The sequence below is a fragment of the Pinus tabuliformis genome, chromosome 7 (genome assembly GCF_031772625.1).
Source record: "Pinus tabuliformis cultivar Carrire ecotype Pingquan chromosome 7, CPIR1, whole genome shotgun sequence".
Lineage (NCBI taxonomy): Eukaryota > Viridiplantae > Streptophyta > Pinopsida > Pinales > Pinaceae > Pinus > Pinus tabuliformis.
This window is the reverse complement of record NC_142293.1, coordinates 1,321,342,174-1,321,359,702: the sequence shown is the minus strand read 5'-3', so window position 1 is coordinate 1,321,359,702 and position 17,529 is coordinate 1,321,342,174. Positions and strand designations below refer to the sequence as shown.

Here is a 17,529-nt window from a genome sequence, read left to right as displayed (position 1 = left end):
TCCATAGTAGATAATTGTTAATTAATTAACAATTAGGAGAAATATTATCAGTTGTTGCAATAGGGTTCTAGTTTGAAATTTTCACATGGTATCATAGCACAAGTGATCAGCTGGAGAGCTCAGAAATGAAGGAAAGGAATTTCGCTACTCAGCAAGGGAAGTAGGCCAAAATTTCCAAGGGAAGCGCAATATTTTGCCAGGGGGCCAAGTTGCTTGAGGAAGATCGATTTTTCTGAGAGGGAGGCAGAAAAATTCGATCCTTCTAGATCGATTGATTCTAGAGGCAAAGGGAGCAACTCAATCATTTCGTTGAGTAGTTCTCTAGCTAGATGTAAAGGTTTTTATAGCAGTTCGCTAGAGTAGAGCCAATGTTGGGGTGGAAGAGAGAAGAGCACGCATAGAAGGAAAATTTTCCTCAGGGAACTTCTAGTCTCAAGAAGTTCGATTTTGCTTGCAGATCGACAGAAGTTGTGAGGATATCTTCTCACTCCAAAAGGGAGTGTGAGTGGCAGAGCATCAGTCGAGCAAAAGGAAAGAGGAAGTTTTCAATAGTTCATTGACATGGCCATAGTAGGGCTTCATGATCAGGATAGGTTGGATGGAGCTTCCGACTACGTCATCTAGAAGGAAAGGATGTCCTTCCTTCTAGATGAATATGGCTTGAAAGCCTACATTGATGTTGTAGTCGCAATTCCCACAAATGTAGATCAACATAAAGAATACAAGAAAGAGATGGTGCGGGTGAAGCGATTGATCTTGGATGGAGGCTGGGATGATGTTGTTTCACATATAGCTGGCAAAGATATTGCCAAATAGATGTGGGATGCTCTCTCCACATTGTACCAGGGTACTTTCGAGCAGCGGAAGATGAACCTAGAAGAGAAATTGAGACTCATCCGGATGCAGAAAGGGGAAGCCATAGACCCCTTCCTTACAAGATTTCAGGAGTTCTGAGACCACCTGTCAGCTGTTGGGGCAGCGCCTCAACCCACGGAGCTAGTGAGATTGGCACTCAATAACATCTCAAAGGATTGACAAGTCTTTGTCCAAACCATATTGGACAGAGATAGGCTACCAGGTTGGGATAGAATGTCAGTCAATTTGTAGTAGGAAGAGTTCACACAAGCTTTGCTAAAGAGGTCCATCGAGAATAGTAGCAGCAAATCGAAGAGGATGAAGGAAGAGGAGAATGTGACCCTAGCATCAAAGGGTCCTAGACAAGGGCAGGGAGAACAGATAAGGAAGAAAAAGGCCCTGGAAAAGTTCAAATGCTTCATGTGTGGTGAGCTCGCTCACTACAGTACCCAGTGTCCTCTCAGGAAGAAGGACAAGGAGGAGAAGCAAGACCAATAGGCAGCTTCAACAAAGAGTGATAGGTTTTCCTCCAGGCTAGAGGAAGACTTCCTTATATTTTCCGATATACCTCCAAGAGTGAGGTGGGGTGACTTGTTGTTGTAGCCCCAAAGTGCTACAGTTAGGCAAGATCCTTGAGGATTCCATAACATGGATCATTACTTGGCTACGGGGGCCCACAGTATTCAGTAGCAGGATGGATCAGTGGAAGTTGTTGCAGTTAGAAACCGAGTGACAATTGAAAATTATAGTAGCAGTCAGATGCTGGGGAGCGCAATGCAAAGTTGGCAGCAGTGCAGATGTCACAGTGCAGAGTCAACAACAATGTGGATCCTTTAGTGGTAGTCTAGATGTGAGTAGTAGTCAAAGACTCTGGAGACAGATGCATCACACTGATCACAGTTGATTCAGTGTTTTTGATGTTTTTCAATTATAAATGTTGCACTTGCAGCAACAATAGATGAGAGGGAGTTGTAGTGCAGATGCAGTTTTGGCAACAGTATGGCAGTGTCAGTAGCAGCATAGATGTAGCGTATATCAGGAGATGATGCAGAGGCAGGGTGTTGCAGCAGGAGTGCGGCATTAGAACACATTCCTCACTAAGAGGGATTGTTAGTTTTTGTAGCATCGGATGTGCTCTAGCCATGAAATTTGATGGAAACGCTAGAATACATGAGATCTCAAAAACCTGGAAATCGTTTATGGAAATGCCACCTAGAAATTACTTAATTAGATTATTAACCAGTTTTTAAATATTTCCTAAGTCTAAACTTATGGGATATAGTTAATCATCTAGAAACTCATGCATATCAATTCAGAGATGATCCTAGTCATTGATTAAGTTTTAATCTTGGTCGTTGGTGCTCCAACAGAGGATTATAAGAGGAGGTCGAGGTGGTGATGAAGAGGAAACTTGATCCGTTCGATTTCTTAGTAGATCAATTTCTAGAGTAGCAGTAGTCAGTTGCTGGAGAGAGCTAAAGATTGAAATAGTGTGAGAGGGACAAAGACAGTGAGGTTGGAGGAAGTATTCCAGATCTAGTGAGTGCATTTGCAAAGAGGCAGAAGAGCCATAGAGAAGCTGACGCAGGGGTAGTGCGGAAAATTCTAGAGGCAAGTTCGATTTGCTGAGAGGGAAATGCGACTTCAGTTCCAGAAGCCGGGAAGGAGTCACAGAGTGACAGAGAACAATCTTTCCAGTGAAAAAAGGCCAGAACAACTTCATCAGAGACTAGTGAGAGGCTTGATGTCAAGCATGCTGCGTGGATCAGCACAAAGACTAACACAAAGGGTTAGAGGACCGAGTTTTTGAAGGTGTCAGGGACTGCTTTTGGGGTGAGGAAATTCCTCACTAGATTTTTGCCAATATTTTTTTCTCTGTAGGATTGCCAGATTTCGGCATCGAGTTGTACTAAGAATTTCTCATTGCTGCATAATAATAAAATCCTCAGTTGTTGCACCAGTTTTCCCAATTTGGGTTTTTCCGGGGACTTTTTTCCAAAAATAATTGCATTAATTTTATATGTGTGTGCTAGCATTTCTCAGCTTCCATCGCATTATTTTTCCACATAACTTTACTTATGAATGTTGCAGTGTATTTATTTCGATATTTGTCATAACAGATAAATTGTTAATTAATTAACAATTAGGAAAAATAATATTAGTTGTTGCAATAACATTCCAGTTTGAAATTTTCACAAGAAAATCATTATATTCCATCCAACAACAAGGCTAATTAAGCCGAGAGGCTCATTCTACTGCTCAAAATGAGGGCAATGTGTAATTTTGTCTGTGCTCAATTCGAAGTTGACAAGTTTCCCTTAAAAAAATTATTTTAAATTAAAAAAAATGTATGCTATAGTAAAAATGCAAATAATTATACATATTTTGTTAGTTTTAATTAAAACCATTACAAAAAAAACAATAATCATTGTGCTCAAATGGTTCATTATTAATATTATAATCCAGTGTGAAAAATTGTGGCAAAGGTATTTCATTTTCACTTTTGGAGTTATAAATAAAATATTTCCATATTTATGTTAAATAATATAACTTTATATAACTTTATAGAAATAAATCATGGAGTAATTAAAATTTAGAAAAACTTCTATTTCTTTTATAAATATTTCAATATAAAACTCCAATAAATTGTTCAAATATCCACATTAACTCATATATATATATATATATATATATATATATATATATATATATATTCTTTTTGTTTATATATAGATAATGTGTGTGTATATGTGTTAAAGTTGACTTTAGTAAAACATTTTAGTATCCAAAAGGAAAATGTAATTTTTTTTCTTCTGAATTTGGCTACTCCTATATTGATACATAATATAATTACAGAGAGGCAGAGGCCTCGAGAGTTCTAGCCTCAAAGAAGGCATGCTTACAAAAAATCACTTGAGAACCTAACCATAAATCCTTCATAGTGACTTGCTTTGAGACTTGATGTGTCTTGAAACTGTAACTGAAATTTGGGATAGAGTGTTTGGAACTAGACAAAAGCTCAAAACTGTGCAGCCTTTCCATGACCGAATGAGGACCTATAAACCTATTGACCCAATACAAAATCCAGGAGGACAGAGACTGTAAGACAGTGGTTATGACAGTGACCAAAAAACTGGAGAGGGCCGCCCACGCAGGGGAAATCAACGAGTCAATATTAGCAAAAGACTTGATATTGATAATTGTGAGACAAGAAATGACTTTGGGTTCTGAGAGGATAGGACATCTTCTTACCACAGCGGAGCAAAAACATAAGGTGCGGACCTGTTCAATCATTAAGCGAGGTAGGAGGTGATTCCTCGATGATGTGGTAGTCGAATTGGTCAGAATCTTCAGACTCAGAGGAATGACCTTTTTTGCCTAAAGAGCCACCCTCTGCCGGAGCGCTAGGACCGGCGTGAATGGTACTTTGCTGATTTGCTGGGCCACCTGGATCCTTTCGCTGAGTAGTCTCAGTTTGCGTGGAAGCATTCTTGTCTGCTGTTGTCGGCTCCAAGGGAGCGCCTGGACCAACTGCCTCCGAACCAACAGCTCCTGAACCCACAACATCTTCACTCAGCTCAATGGTGACGGACGCAATGAAGGAAGAATTGCCTAAGGAGCAGGGGAAGCGAAAGTGTGCCATGTGGGATTGGGAGTGGTAAGAGCAAGCTTCAGTGATAATTTGCCCTCTTCCTCTGCCACGACCACTTCTAGTTGTAGGGTATCCATTAAAGCTGAATTCCGAAGCATCCGACGAAGGCTCAGAGGTTGTGGAGGATGGCTGGCGGGGGACATGACCACAGGAGCTGCCTCTCCTGCAGCTCATCCCAGACTGAGTTATGGGCATTTTGAGGATGGTAGGAGGAGCGGAACAAATAGCAATGGAGGAGATAGAAAGGGAGCTGCAGAGGAAGGTGCAGGATGGATTAAAAGGAAGATCGATGCACTGATGAATGGCAGCATTATGAACCCGAGCTAGACAGTGGACTAATCTTTCTCGAGAGCTAGGAGCGACATTCTTGCTGGAACAACTTAAGCACAAGGAAGGATCTAGAATGAAGAACAAACAAAGTGCCATTACCATTATACTGTTGAACGGGAGGGTGGTGGTGTGTTGCGTTAATGCAGCAATTAATTTGAAGTCCTGATTCATTAATTCAATCCTCATGCGAGGCCAGCTGGCGTTGGTGAAGGGCCACGTGCCTCCCTCCCATGCTGTCGTCAAGCTATACACCATTTTATACACCCGCATCTGGGTGGGATAGATCTTGTTGCACCAGGAGGGTGCAGTATCTCTTGATTTGTGAATCATAGGAATTGTTCAGTGGGCCAGAGAAAAATGGGAGCTGTTTATCGGCCCTTGATTAGCCAGTTTGTCTGCTGCCTTATTAGCTGTACGCCAGATGTGCTTGAAGGATATGCTGCGAGGAATTTTGAGCCATTCTTCAATTTGTTCCAATCTTCTTAGGAGCCTCCAACTCGAAGCTATTTTTGTAGCTGAGGATCTTGATTGTAGCCTGATTACAACCTCTATAAGGATTTGAGAATCACCTTCAACCTGCAGAGGGAGAAAATTTTTGGTTTCTGCTATGAATAGACCCTGCCATAAGATTTCTAGCTCGGTAGCATTGTTGGTGTCTTTGCCTAATGTTCCATGATAAATATGCAAAACTGAGCCTGCCACGTTTCTAAAGATGCCTCCATAGCCAGCCGGCCCTAGATTGCCCTTAGCCACACCATCAAAGTTTAACTTGTAAGGGTGGATGGCAGGAGGTGACCAAAAATGAGCTGACTCAGAGTGAATGGAGGTGCTGGGTTTGATATGATCTATAGAGGTGAGATCAAGGTTCCAATTGGCAAGAATGAGATGCTCCTGGGGTAGGACTGGCATATCTGAATCTTGCCATCGTTTAAGAGCCAAATTTTCTTGAAGATTCTTCTTGAGAAGAAACCAAAGGGTATCAAGAGGCAAATTATGATTTTTGAAGATCTTGTTGTTTCTTTCCTTCCAAATGATCCATTAAATGAAGCCTGGAAGGAGGTGCCAGAGGGTATTAAGAAGAGGACTTTGGAAAGGGTTCCGAAGCCAATTTCTGATGGTGTTTACTGTGTCTCCCTCTTTTCTGCCTGATCTTCTATTGCACTGAGTTTCTCTTTCCCACAATTGAGCTACTAATGGGCAAGTGTCCAAGAGATGATTAATGTTCTCTGAATGTATATTGTAGTTGGAGCATCTGGATGGCCCGACAAGTCCACGCTTTTGCAAGTTATCCCAAGTAAGGATCCTTTGTTTTCTTAGAAGCCAAAGGAAGGTAGAAACCTTAGGCCAAATGTTTGGTTGCCAGACTTGGTCCCAAAGTGGATCTTTTATAATCTGTAGAGGTTGATAAAGGATTTGATAAGCTTCCTGAGTAGTGAACAGTCCCTTGGTAGTGTATCCCCATCTCAAACGATCTTTCTGATCTCATAGTTTGATTTTCCTGAGTTTGAGCACGTTGTCAATCTCATCATAGGTTTCCTCCTGCTAGTTGGCTTGCCATGTATTCGCTGATCTCCAAAGCTGAAATCCATGGGAAGAATGTTGTTGCCAGAATTGATGTACATAGATTTGCTCATTTTGTTGCATGGTTATTTGCCACTTGGGTTTGTGAGAAAGAGAGGCAAGTTTGGGAAGTTGTTGCCAGGAATCTTCCCAGAATCTTGCAGTGTTGCCTGAGCGGATTTACCAAAAGCTGTGCACTTGAATGAAGGTGCTATGAATTTTGGCAGCGTTCCAGATTAGTGAGCCAAGAGTGATAGATGAGAATCGGATTAGCTCCTCCACAGGACTGCCTGGAGCGTATTTGGCTTGCCATAGACGACCCCAGGGAGTAAGCAGTTTGGAGAGCCAATTCCACCATATACGCACCCCCATGATGTTGTTGCTGTGGAGGGGGTCCCTTAGGCCTAATCCCCCAAATGATTTCGGGAGACAAACCTCCGACCATTTAACCAGGGCCCATTTTCTATTGTGGCCTGAGGAGTGCCAAAGAAAATTCTTTGAACATTGCAAATGTTCTTGAGAACCCATTTCGGGGCAGCCAAGATTGAGAACAGGTATAGAGGCATGGCTTGGAGGACAGATTTGATGAGGATGATTCTGCTTGCAATGTTGAGAGAGCGGTAGGTCCAGGAGGAAAGCCTGGCTTCTAAGTTGTCAAGGAGGGTCCTCCAGGTGGCATGTTTGATGGCAGAGTCAAACAGGGGAGCCCCCAAATATTTCGAAGGAAGCTTGGCTATCGAAAAGCCCAGAATCTAGGCTATATTCCTTTGAGTGAGAATGGGAGTATGGAAGAAAAAGAGTTGAGATTTGGAGGCATTGATGGATGTGCCAAAGGCGTCTGAGAAAAGATTTAGCAGGTGTTTGAAGGTAGAGGCTTCTTGTACTGAAGGATAGCCAAAAAGCATATTATTGTCAACAAACTGTCGGTGAGTAATGGGGGATTGGCCATGTAGTGAAATGCCCTTTAAAGAGTGTGAAGCAGTAGAAGAATGAAGAAGGCGGCTTAACCCTTCAGCCATGAGAACAAAAATGAATGGGGAAAGAGGATCTCCTTGACGAATACCCTGAGAAGGATGAAAAGGAGGGGATGGGGATCCATTGAGTAGGATGGAGAAGCAGGGGGAGGAAATGAGATTCATGATCCATCGTGTCCAGGTGGCATTGAAGCCGAATGCTAATAAGATGTGTTTAATATAGGTCCAGCTGAGTTTGTCGAAAGCTTTAGAGAGATCTAGTCTGAGAATCATACTTGGTTTTTTCAATATCTTGAGTGAGTGGATCACTTCGTGGGAGAGAATGATACCATCCAGAATCTGGCACCCTTCTACATATCATGTCTGCTCTGGCGAGATAAGGAGAGGGAGAAGAGGTTTGAGTCTATTTGCCACTACTTTAGATATAAGCTTGTAGATGACATTGCATAATGCAACCGACCTAAATTTATCAGGATTCTTGGAATCTTCCATTTTAGGAATGAGCGCTATGAAGGTCGTATTTAGGGAAGGTAGAACCCATTGCATCGATCGTGATTCATCCACGAGCTCCCAGACCTCTGTTTTGATATGTTCCCAGAAAGCATGAAAGAAGTTGGTTGTGAGTCCGTGAGGGTTGGGCGCCTTACCATCCTTGAGCTGGGCCATTGCGTCCTCCACTTCCTGCATGGAGATAGGCTGGAGAAGCCCATTGTTGTGATCCTCATTAATGATTTTATGAATGTGCTACACTATAGTTTGTATGGCTTGATTTCTGCTACTCGACAGGTCTCTAAGAGTGTCTTGAAAGTGTTCTTGGAATTCCTGTACTATGTCTTCATGCACCTTCAGGTGCTCCCCTTGTTGATTGTTGATGAATGCAATGTTGTTGTGCATTCTCCTTTGAATGGTTGACCTATGAAAGAACTTAGTATTTTTCTCCCCGTCCTTGAGCCATCTGATCCTGGATTTTTGTCGCTAGAGAGTCTCTTCTTGCTGCCTACGCGTTTCACTCTGATTAAGGAGTACCTGCTCTTGTAGTGCATAATCCTTCGTTCAACCCTCTGATATGATACATTATTGCAGAGTGTTCATTTGCTGCTCCAGCGCTTTCCTTTGATCGAATATGTTGCCAAACTAAGTGCGATTCCAAGTTTTCAGCACTTGCTTAAGGTATTTTAACTTTTGTTGAAATTGAAACATCTTGGCTCCTGCGGGGGGAGTGAAGGATTTCCAGGCAGCTATTACTACATCTTTGAAATTGGGATGAGAGAATGAGAAGGATTCGAAGTGGAAAGGTCTGTTGCTCTTTGACTCTAGACGCGACCACTGAAGCATTATAGGCCAGTGATCTGAGCCTGCTTGAGGCAAAATGGAAGCATGGAAATCTCTACCCAAATGAATGGCATTGTCTCACAAGAGGAAACGATCAAGTCTGGAAGCTATTGGTCCATGTAAACATACCGTTTGAGGTCTGAAGATCCATGAGTTGATTCCTAGATATGAAGTCTTTGAAGCCAATGTTGTCCCCTTCCAGTCTTGCTCGACCTTCGGATTTTTCCTCCAGCGCTGTAATGATGTTGAAGTCACCACCACTTATCCATAGGGGATGGATTCTGCTAGAGCTGAGAGCTGTGAGAGTGTTCAGCAAATCCAGCTTTTTTTGAAGATCTTGAGCAAAATACACATTAGTGAGAAGACCATGGATATTGGTACCAATGAGGTGGAAAGTGGTTTGAATGAAGAACTGAGAGGCATGGAAATCTTGAAGGGAGAGAATTTGAGGGTTCCATAAGATGTCCATCCCTTGAGAAGCGCCTGATGCATCCACAAAGACTGAGCGACAACCTGTCCAAACTTTGTTTAGAATTTTCTCCAATACAGTGCTATTGCTTTTGGTTTCTTGTAGAAAGACTAATGTAGGCCTTTCTTGCTGAATCATGTTTTTTAAAATTCTATGTTTTGTAGGGCTGTTAAGCCCTCACAGATTCCATGAGATTAGCTTCATGAGGAACCGTGGGGAAGAGCTTTAAAGAACTTGGTTAGCTTGGGGAATTCTCCAGAATCCACGAGCATTTCTCCAATAATGATAGTCCTCTACAAATATGTTTTGCACCCTCATTTTTCCGTGTCTTTCAAATTTTTTTTACTATCCCAAGGACTACCTGCCTGAATGCCAAGATATTTGTTTTGCTATGCTCTGATCAAAACTCCTTCAAGTTTTTCGATCTCCCTTGGGGGAATATCACTAAAATCTTTCTATCGACACGCTGCTTCCAGTTTGAGTAGGTCCAGACCTCCTAGATCTTCACTTTGTGGTCCCTCCTCCATGAGTGATGGTTTGTCCTGTTCCTCCTCATCGGACCTTTGATTAATGTTGTGGGCTAGAGAAGCGTCAATCTCCATGGCGAAAGATGGTATGGATGTTTCTGGAGCGAGATTTTTGTCAGTAGAGGTTGAGGCGGGAGTGTTGATTGGAGCGGACTTAGAGGGCGGAGCTGAGGGATTTGGGGGGAGGCACAGGGGTGGAAGAGGAAGGATCTGAAGGCAGGATGAGAGTATGGTCCTCCATGAAGATTGGAGAGGACAAGATTCCAAAGCTATTCCGAGTTTCAGGTTTCTTGGGATCTTCTGGAGCAACTGGAGGTTTCTTGGTTTGCTTTCTACGGCTAGGAACTCTCGTGAATCCTTCAGCGTCTTTATTTGTCTCTGATGTGGATGCTTTCGACTGAAGATTCAGAGGGCAATCCCTGAAAATATGGCCATGCTCATGGCACTTTCTGCAGCGAAAAGGAATGTGCTCGTAGTCTAATGTTTGTACCCATTCATAATCATCATGAAATAAACTTACCGAATCTGTGAGTTCTTTGGTTAGATGCATGTGTACACAGATCCTGGCATAGGATGTGTATCTTCGGTATTTGGTTTCCTCAACGACTTTTATGAAGACTCCTAGGTTGTTGCCAATGTCCTTTAAAGTCTCCTTGTTCCAATATTCCACGGGAAGAGAATACAAGTGTATCCATACGAGAGCCCAGGTGAAGTCCTCTTTGTCTGGATCGAACCTCGCTTTCCATTCTCGGAGATATAGGCCTGTAGAGTTGAAGAAATACGGACCTCCTTCGAAGATGCGGGTTTTGTCTTCCAGGCAATTGAAGATAGCCGTGAAAAAACCTTTGGGGCCTAGCTGTAGGGAGACTTGACGCTTAGGCTTCCATTTGGAGGCTATCCATCCATACAAGGCCTTTTCAATTGGCTAGAATCCGAGGAACTTACCTATGAGTGCATGATCACTCATGTATTGGATTTGGGCGTTGATACGATCACTGGGAAGATCTATTTTTATTCTCTCTGCAGACTTGGGGATGCATGTTGTAGAGAACGCTTTTGGCCGTGACGTCGAGTTGTTCTAGTATGTTCCTTTGTCTATGGCTGTTGTTTGACCTACAGCAGCATTTCCATTGTTGTCTGTAACCGGATCTGAATGAGGGCCATCAGTTGGGTCAAGGCTTTGACCGACTCGAACTTCTGCATTTACTGGCTTGTCAGGAGAGGGATCTGATGAGGGAGGGGGGGCAGAGCCCACCCCTCCAGACGGTAGGGCCATGGAGAGGAGATCAGGCGTCGAAGGCTAGAGAAGCCGAGGGCACAAAGGAGAGGGACGACGGGATTATTCGGTAACCCTAGCAGAGGAAGCATCACACATCAGAAGCGCAATTCCGACATTGCCACCTCATTGGTGATCCCGTAATATGGTTTTTTTTTTAAAAAGGAAAATGTAATTAAAGGTAAAATAATTTAGTTATTTTTTAAGAGATAAATTTGTAATTCATTCAATTTTTAATATAAAATAATAATAATAATAAATTATTCAACTTAAACAGTGAAAAATTACACATGGTCTATATATAGAGAGAGACATAAAACCATTATAGATCCATCCAAATCACAGATTTATCAAGCACTAAAAGAGATTAAATCTCTTGATGAAGTTTTGCATTCTAAAAAGGGGTTTGCATATAATGAAATTTGATCCCTCTCAGCACTTGGTAGATTCTTTGTTAAGATCAATCTATACTAATACTTAGCCTAACTTGGAAAAAAAATAAGATTTTGAAAATCCTCATCAAGGAACTAAGAGAAAATAACAAACCCTCATGGAATGACCTTAATTCTATAAATCACAGGCAAAGGTAAAGTAGATTTAGTAACTTCTGCCAATAAATTTTAAGATAATTGAGTCATTCTTTTGAAAAATAAATCATTTAATTCACATATAATAACAAATTTAGTAATTTCTTTGATTAAATAAAATATTTTTTTATTAAAAAGTTAATAAAGACATATTAATATAAATCTATTTTAATTTCAAATATATTAAATATCAAAATATATATATATATATATATAGCGTTAAATAAATTTTAGTTTAAAATATATTAAATATCAATATAAATAAATAAATAAATATGTAAATTGTTAAATAATATGTAGATTGTTAAATATTTAAAAGATTTAACATAAAATACCATATTAAAAACCATGATTAATAGCATTAAATAAAATTATTAAAAAAAATAATATAACTTAATTTTAAATTTAATTTTGATTTTATTATTATATATATATATATATATTTTAAGTTGAAATTGAAATTATTATTATATTTATATAATACTTAATATTAAATTAATACATTTTAGTATTAATATCATAAAATAGTATAAATGTTTTAAAAAAATTAATAGTTATCTAATTTTTTAATTGAAAAAATTAATTGTAATAATTTTTTTTTTTTTAAATCTTATTAATATTAATAAGCCATGTCATTTTTTAATCCCGCCTCTTCAAGCACCTTGCACTAGAAAATATTTTGAAATGGATAAAAGAACAGGAGGAAGCTCCAAAATCTACCAATTAGGTCATCTGACCTATCTGCCAGGGTAATGAAAGGGGGAGTGCTTTAACCCATTTCACTGTGGCTAATAAGGATATGTTAAACTAAATGACTTATATGTCGATAGAAGCTTCAATGTAATGTTTAAAGTAGATCCTCTGCTATTTTTGCTAATGAATAAATTTCAACTTGATTAGTCATGGTTAATTATACTGAATGTTGACAAAGGAGATGGGTCATGGTTTAGTAGCGATGGTTTGTGAGGGCACTTACAAAGGTTTAATGGTCTTATAGGTATGAAGAAGTAATGAGCAAACGTCCTTGTTTTGGATGATTATAATGGAATAGTATTGTTTTTTTTTGACACATGGTGAATCTGTAACTCCCAGTCCTAATCTATGGGAGACCTAGGATCAATCATAGGAGTTGTCTCTATAACACCAAGAGTACATCCAATTACCTGCAAGTCGGATATACTAAGATCCTATAGTTTTAGCAAAGCAAGACTCTCAAGCCGCCAAGGCGAGGGTGGGGAATATGCTTCTCTAGAGAAGGCCAATGTACTCAATGAGATTTGAACTTCGGTCTCCCAGGCTTCACCCAAGTAGACTTACCGTCAAACCACATATCACTGTACTATAATGAAACAATATTGTTATGGTGATAAAACTTATAGTTTATTGGTCAGGTCATGGTTCATTGGTGATGACTGGTGGGATTAATTATTTATAAAAGACTTGATCATTTTACAGATACAAAGAAGGAATGAAGGAATTGAGAAAGGTTTTATTTTTGGATTATTATAATAAAAATAATATAATAATTTTATTTTTAAGGTTATAATTAGGTTAGATACTAAATTGGTATATGAAATGTTTTGTTTGTAGGATAAGGGACGTGTTTCTATACAGAAATTTGATTGTTAAAATATTTTAGTCTTTTTGGGATTTGATAGTTTGAACTAGTCACTATTAGACATCAAATTGGTGTATGAAATAGACTTGGTTCCACACAAAGATTTAATTGCTAAAATCAATAGAAGTGTGCATACTCTAACCCGTCTAGATTTAAATCAATAGCCACTTATAACAAAACACATATTAGTAACCATTAAACCCACTCAAATTGTAAATATGCTTATACAACTTAACAAAAAAATACTTAAAATAACAGTTAGCCTCTTGAAAATGATTCACCTAAAAAGTGCCCTTGTGGTAACAGTTTAACCCAACCTGTTTAACTTCAATGGTTCACCCTTTGAAGATCATTTTGCCCAGGTAGGCAGGCTGCTTGTGGTGTTTGACATTTTATGGCCAGCTAGAAGCGATTACAGAGATAGTTCATGATGCACCTAAAAAGTGCCCTTATGGTAAGCGTTTAAGCCAACGTGCTTAACTTCAATGGTTCACCCTTTGAAGATCATTTTGCCCGGGTAGGCAGGATGCTTGTGGTGTTTGACATTTTAGGGCCAGCTAGAAGCGATCAAAGAGATAGTTCATGATCCTGATGGCCGAGTTAATAATGTTGGCTACAAAAGCAATTATGTGTTTAACCATAACCTCTGGTAGCCTAAATTTCAAAATCCGTGGGAGCATAATCCAAATTTGTTTACACTATAAATCCACCTCTAGTATCCAAATCTATCAATTGAATTCTCACAGAGAAAAAATAATGACCAGATTAAAGTATGGTTGAAGCTTACCGAGAATGTTTGATGAATGGGAGAAAATAGGGCCCAAAATCCCCAAATCCCTTTTAGGAATGGAGACGCGCTTCATTATCGTTTGTTTATCGCATTCAAGCAACTCTGACGTCCCTGCTGCATCAAAACGCATCCATAGCCGAGAGCCCCGCTTCCTCTTCGACCTACCGGAGGACCGAAGGCTAAGCTCTGCCCGTGGACTCCTCTCAATGGAGGACTGAAGGCTAAGCTCTGCCCGTGGACTCCTCTCAATGGCGGTATATGCTCCTTTTATCCTCTTCAGCAGGGACTTCCCCATTTCTCAACAAATTCAAATCCGATGGAAAACCAAGCCACGGAATTGACATTACAATGATTCAAAGCTTTACAGAATTAATATTTATCATGATTCAAGCTGAATGAATGATGAACCAGAAAATGCCTACTAAGCGTTGACCAGCCTGAATTAATATTTATCATGATTCAAGCTGAATGAATGATGAACCAGAAAATGCCTACTAAGCGTTGACCAGCCTGAATCATTATACCATTAATTCTGTGGAGCCTGAACTATATGAGGCATGAACCAGTAAATGCCTGTGTTCGCTCAGCTTGAAACAAGATAATTTTTTCAGATATTATATCCATGGCAAAAGGAAAAACCAAAAACACTGACGTCTTGGTAGAGATTGAGAGTGATTCTCTGAATCGTGGGAGCTCGTGATGGCAGCAGGCATGTGCAAATACACACTAGCATAAAATACAGACTTGTCACTGGATAAACACAGTTAAGAAGTTTAAATCATTTATGGGTTAGTGTTAGGATACGTTACGTTTGTTAAGAGTTTTTATTATTATTATTATTATGGTAAAGGCATCTTTGTAGTATTCAAAGAATTTATATGACATATGTATTTTAAAATAAATATACGTAAAACTATCCAGAAATGAAAAGGAATTTTATTATAATTAAATGTTATTATAAATATATTTAATATTTGTGTTGAGACACTATTCAAGGTTAGTATGATAGAGATATAATCTACTGTTGAATATTCTGATGAAGTTAAATTATATAAAAATATAATATAAATATAAAATTAATTATTATATTTATAATTATAATTAATAATTAAATTAGTTTATGTTTATTTTAATTATGGATATATTAAGTATCTAGAGGAATCAATTTTATCGATATGTAATTTTTTTAAATGAAAAGAAATTTGATCCTTTTTAATATTTGGTAGATCCTTAATTAAGATGGATCTTGATTGGTATTATATGAATAACAACTATATTTTAAAATTGCTGAAAAATTATTTTTATTAATTAATCAATATTATTATTACTTATTTTTATTAATTAATCAATATCATTATTAAAATTCATAAGGTTAATGTTTACCAAAAATGTGTTGTAAAATGGAGTATTAAAAGTATTAATATGGTCTAGGGGTCAGATCAAATGGTGGAAAATGAGAAGCTTTTCATCATTGAGTAAAATTTAAATCTTATGAGAACCTAGCATAAAAACCATTGGAACCTTAACATAATTGTCAAATGTGTGGTTGCACCCATAAAGACTATAGCAAAAAAATGGTTGCATGGCCTATGCATACATAAGTGGAACAATGCTCACCTACATGTCCTAAAAAAGTAGTTCTCGGTATGTAGACTAGTTGGAGATAGGGTGTATTTGTTAAAACACTCTTTGATTTACCAATGTCCATGATAGGGGTAGTCATGAGCACCTAGTAGTCACAGTAGTGGTGGTTAGAATTACCCTATATCATTAAAGTATGAGCCCAGTGTAATTATTAATTTCTCTAATTACAAAACAAAATATTAAATATGAAATGAAATTCCAAAATAAAAATATTCAACAACATTACATAAATGAAAAATAAATTATAAAATAATCCATAAAATGTTTTTTATTATTACATATTTTCATAAATTTAACTAAAATTATTATTAAATATTTTAAAAAATATTAATTGAACCTCATTCCTCTCCTCACCATTTTAAATAATCACAAATAATAATCCCAACATTAGTCATGATTTTTCCTAATATAAGTGAGGCAAGCTAATGATGCCATAACAAACAAGGCCCCATAACTAGCGTTACCTGCCGCTTCATTTAATTATTGAACTTTAAAAGGTATGAATCAACTCTCACATTTTTTTTCTTAAATAAGATAGAATATGTTACTGTAAAAAGAGGGTAATTACAAAGGTTGGGTTGTGCAGGACAAAGTCACTGACACAAGAGCCAACAACATTGTATGTTCTAGCTTTTGAATTGATCAAGCTACATTGTGACTTAACAAAATTTGGGTTCTGAGTACTATGGGAGTTACAGAGATCAGTATCCAAGAAACAATCAAAAACCCGATTTGTTGAGGACTCAAAAAGGAGATCAAAGCACTGAGTCACGACTAGATAGACATTGTCGGGGAGCTTTATTTCCGTGACCGCATACTCAGTTGTGGTCTAGCATTCGCGGGGGATATAGGACAAAAGAGAATGTTCTGCGTTCATTCCAGATTGGTAGTGGTCGGGTCGTCGTCCAGACTAATGGGTTGTTCCTGTGTGCTCCCCTCCTGTGGCGCAGTGGTGTACAGGCGGCTGGAGGAGGCACCATCCATCTCTTTCTTTATGCTTGGTGAACCGTCGGTGGGCAAGTGGACCTTAGCTATAGATTTCTTCTTGATAACAATATATTGCAGGGAATCATGAGTTATGAAGCGGCAGTGGTGAACCGCATCTACAAAGATCACAAATTTTTTCATAAGGCTATCAATTTTTCTTTCGACCACCTTTGAGCAATCCTCCTGCTATTGCAGAGCCAAACCCATAATGGTCTTCATCTGCCACCAAATCTCAAGTGTACGCACGTAAAGGTTCTCTCTCGCTATTGTGAGGCTCGGGTCCAGTATCCATCTGAAGTCCGCATCGATGTCCTCCGAGGGGATAGCTCTGCGAAGAGCTCTAGCTTGAGTTTTGAGACTGGCTATGCACTCTTGGGTCTCCGGGTTAACAACTGCCACATAATTAAGAGTTGCATGCCTCACGGAGGACTCAGCGCGAGTAATGGAGGGAGAACCCAAGGAATCCCAACGAGATATCGCTCTGTTGTGCTCGCACCCCTAACTAGGAGTCAGGCTGGAGCAGTGCTTTGGGGCCATGAGGAAGGCAGAGGAATGAGAGAGCCAAAACAGACAAAGAACAAGGGAAAGACAGAAGGGCCAGAGAATAGAGGGAATGAGAGGGAAGAGAGCGGTAAGGGGGAATAAATAGGGGCAGGAGGGTTTCGAGGGGCACGAAGCTGAGGGAAGGGGAGAGAAGGAGAGGCGTGGGAGGTAGGGATTAGGAGGTGGAGAGTGTACCTCACCGGGCTTAAGGGACATAAGGGTAGTGTCCTTGTAGGAGAGAGGGGTTGAGGGCGGATTATCCAGCACAATTGTCATACTGAGGACGGCGCTAGGCATGTACGCATCAGTACCATCCCCCTCCAAATACATTGATCCAACCTTGATGTGACTCAGGATTCTTGAAAAATTACTGTTCATTATTCTG

At 39.4% G+C, this 17,529-nt stretch overlaps 1 pseudogene across 1 annotated transcript in view; it reads right to left on the bottom strand.

Moving 5' to 3' along the window:
* The window catches only part of LOC149252440 (magnesium transporter MRS2-4 pseudogene), an 87,761-nt pseudogene extending 73,288 nt beyond the window's left edge, over positions 1 to 14,473 (bottom strand). The window contains exon 1 of the transcript XR_016265458.1: positions 13,968 to 14,473. The product of XR_016265458.1 is annotated as a magnesium transporter MRS2-4 pseudogene (transcript). The remainder of the gene's footprint in view (positions 1 to 13,967) is intronic.
* Between the last annotated feature and the right edge of the window lie 3,056 nt (positions 14,474 to 17,529).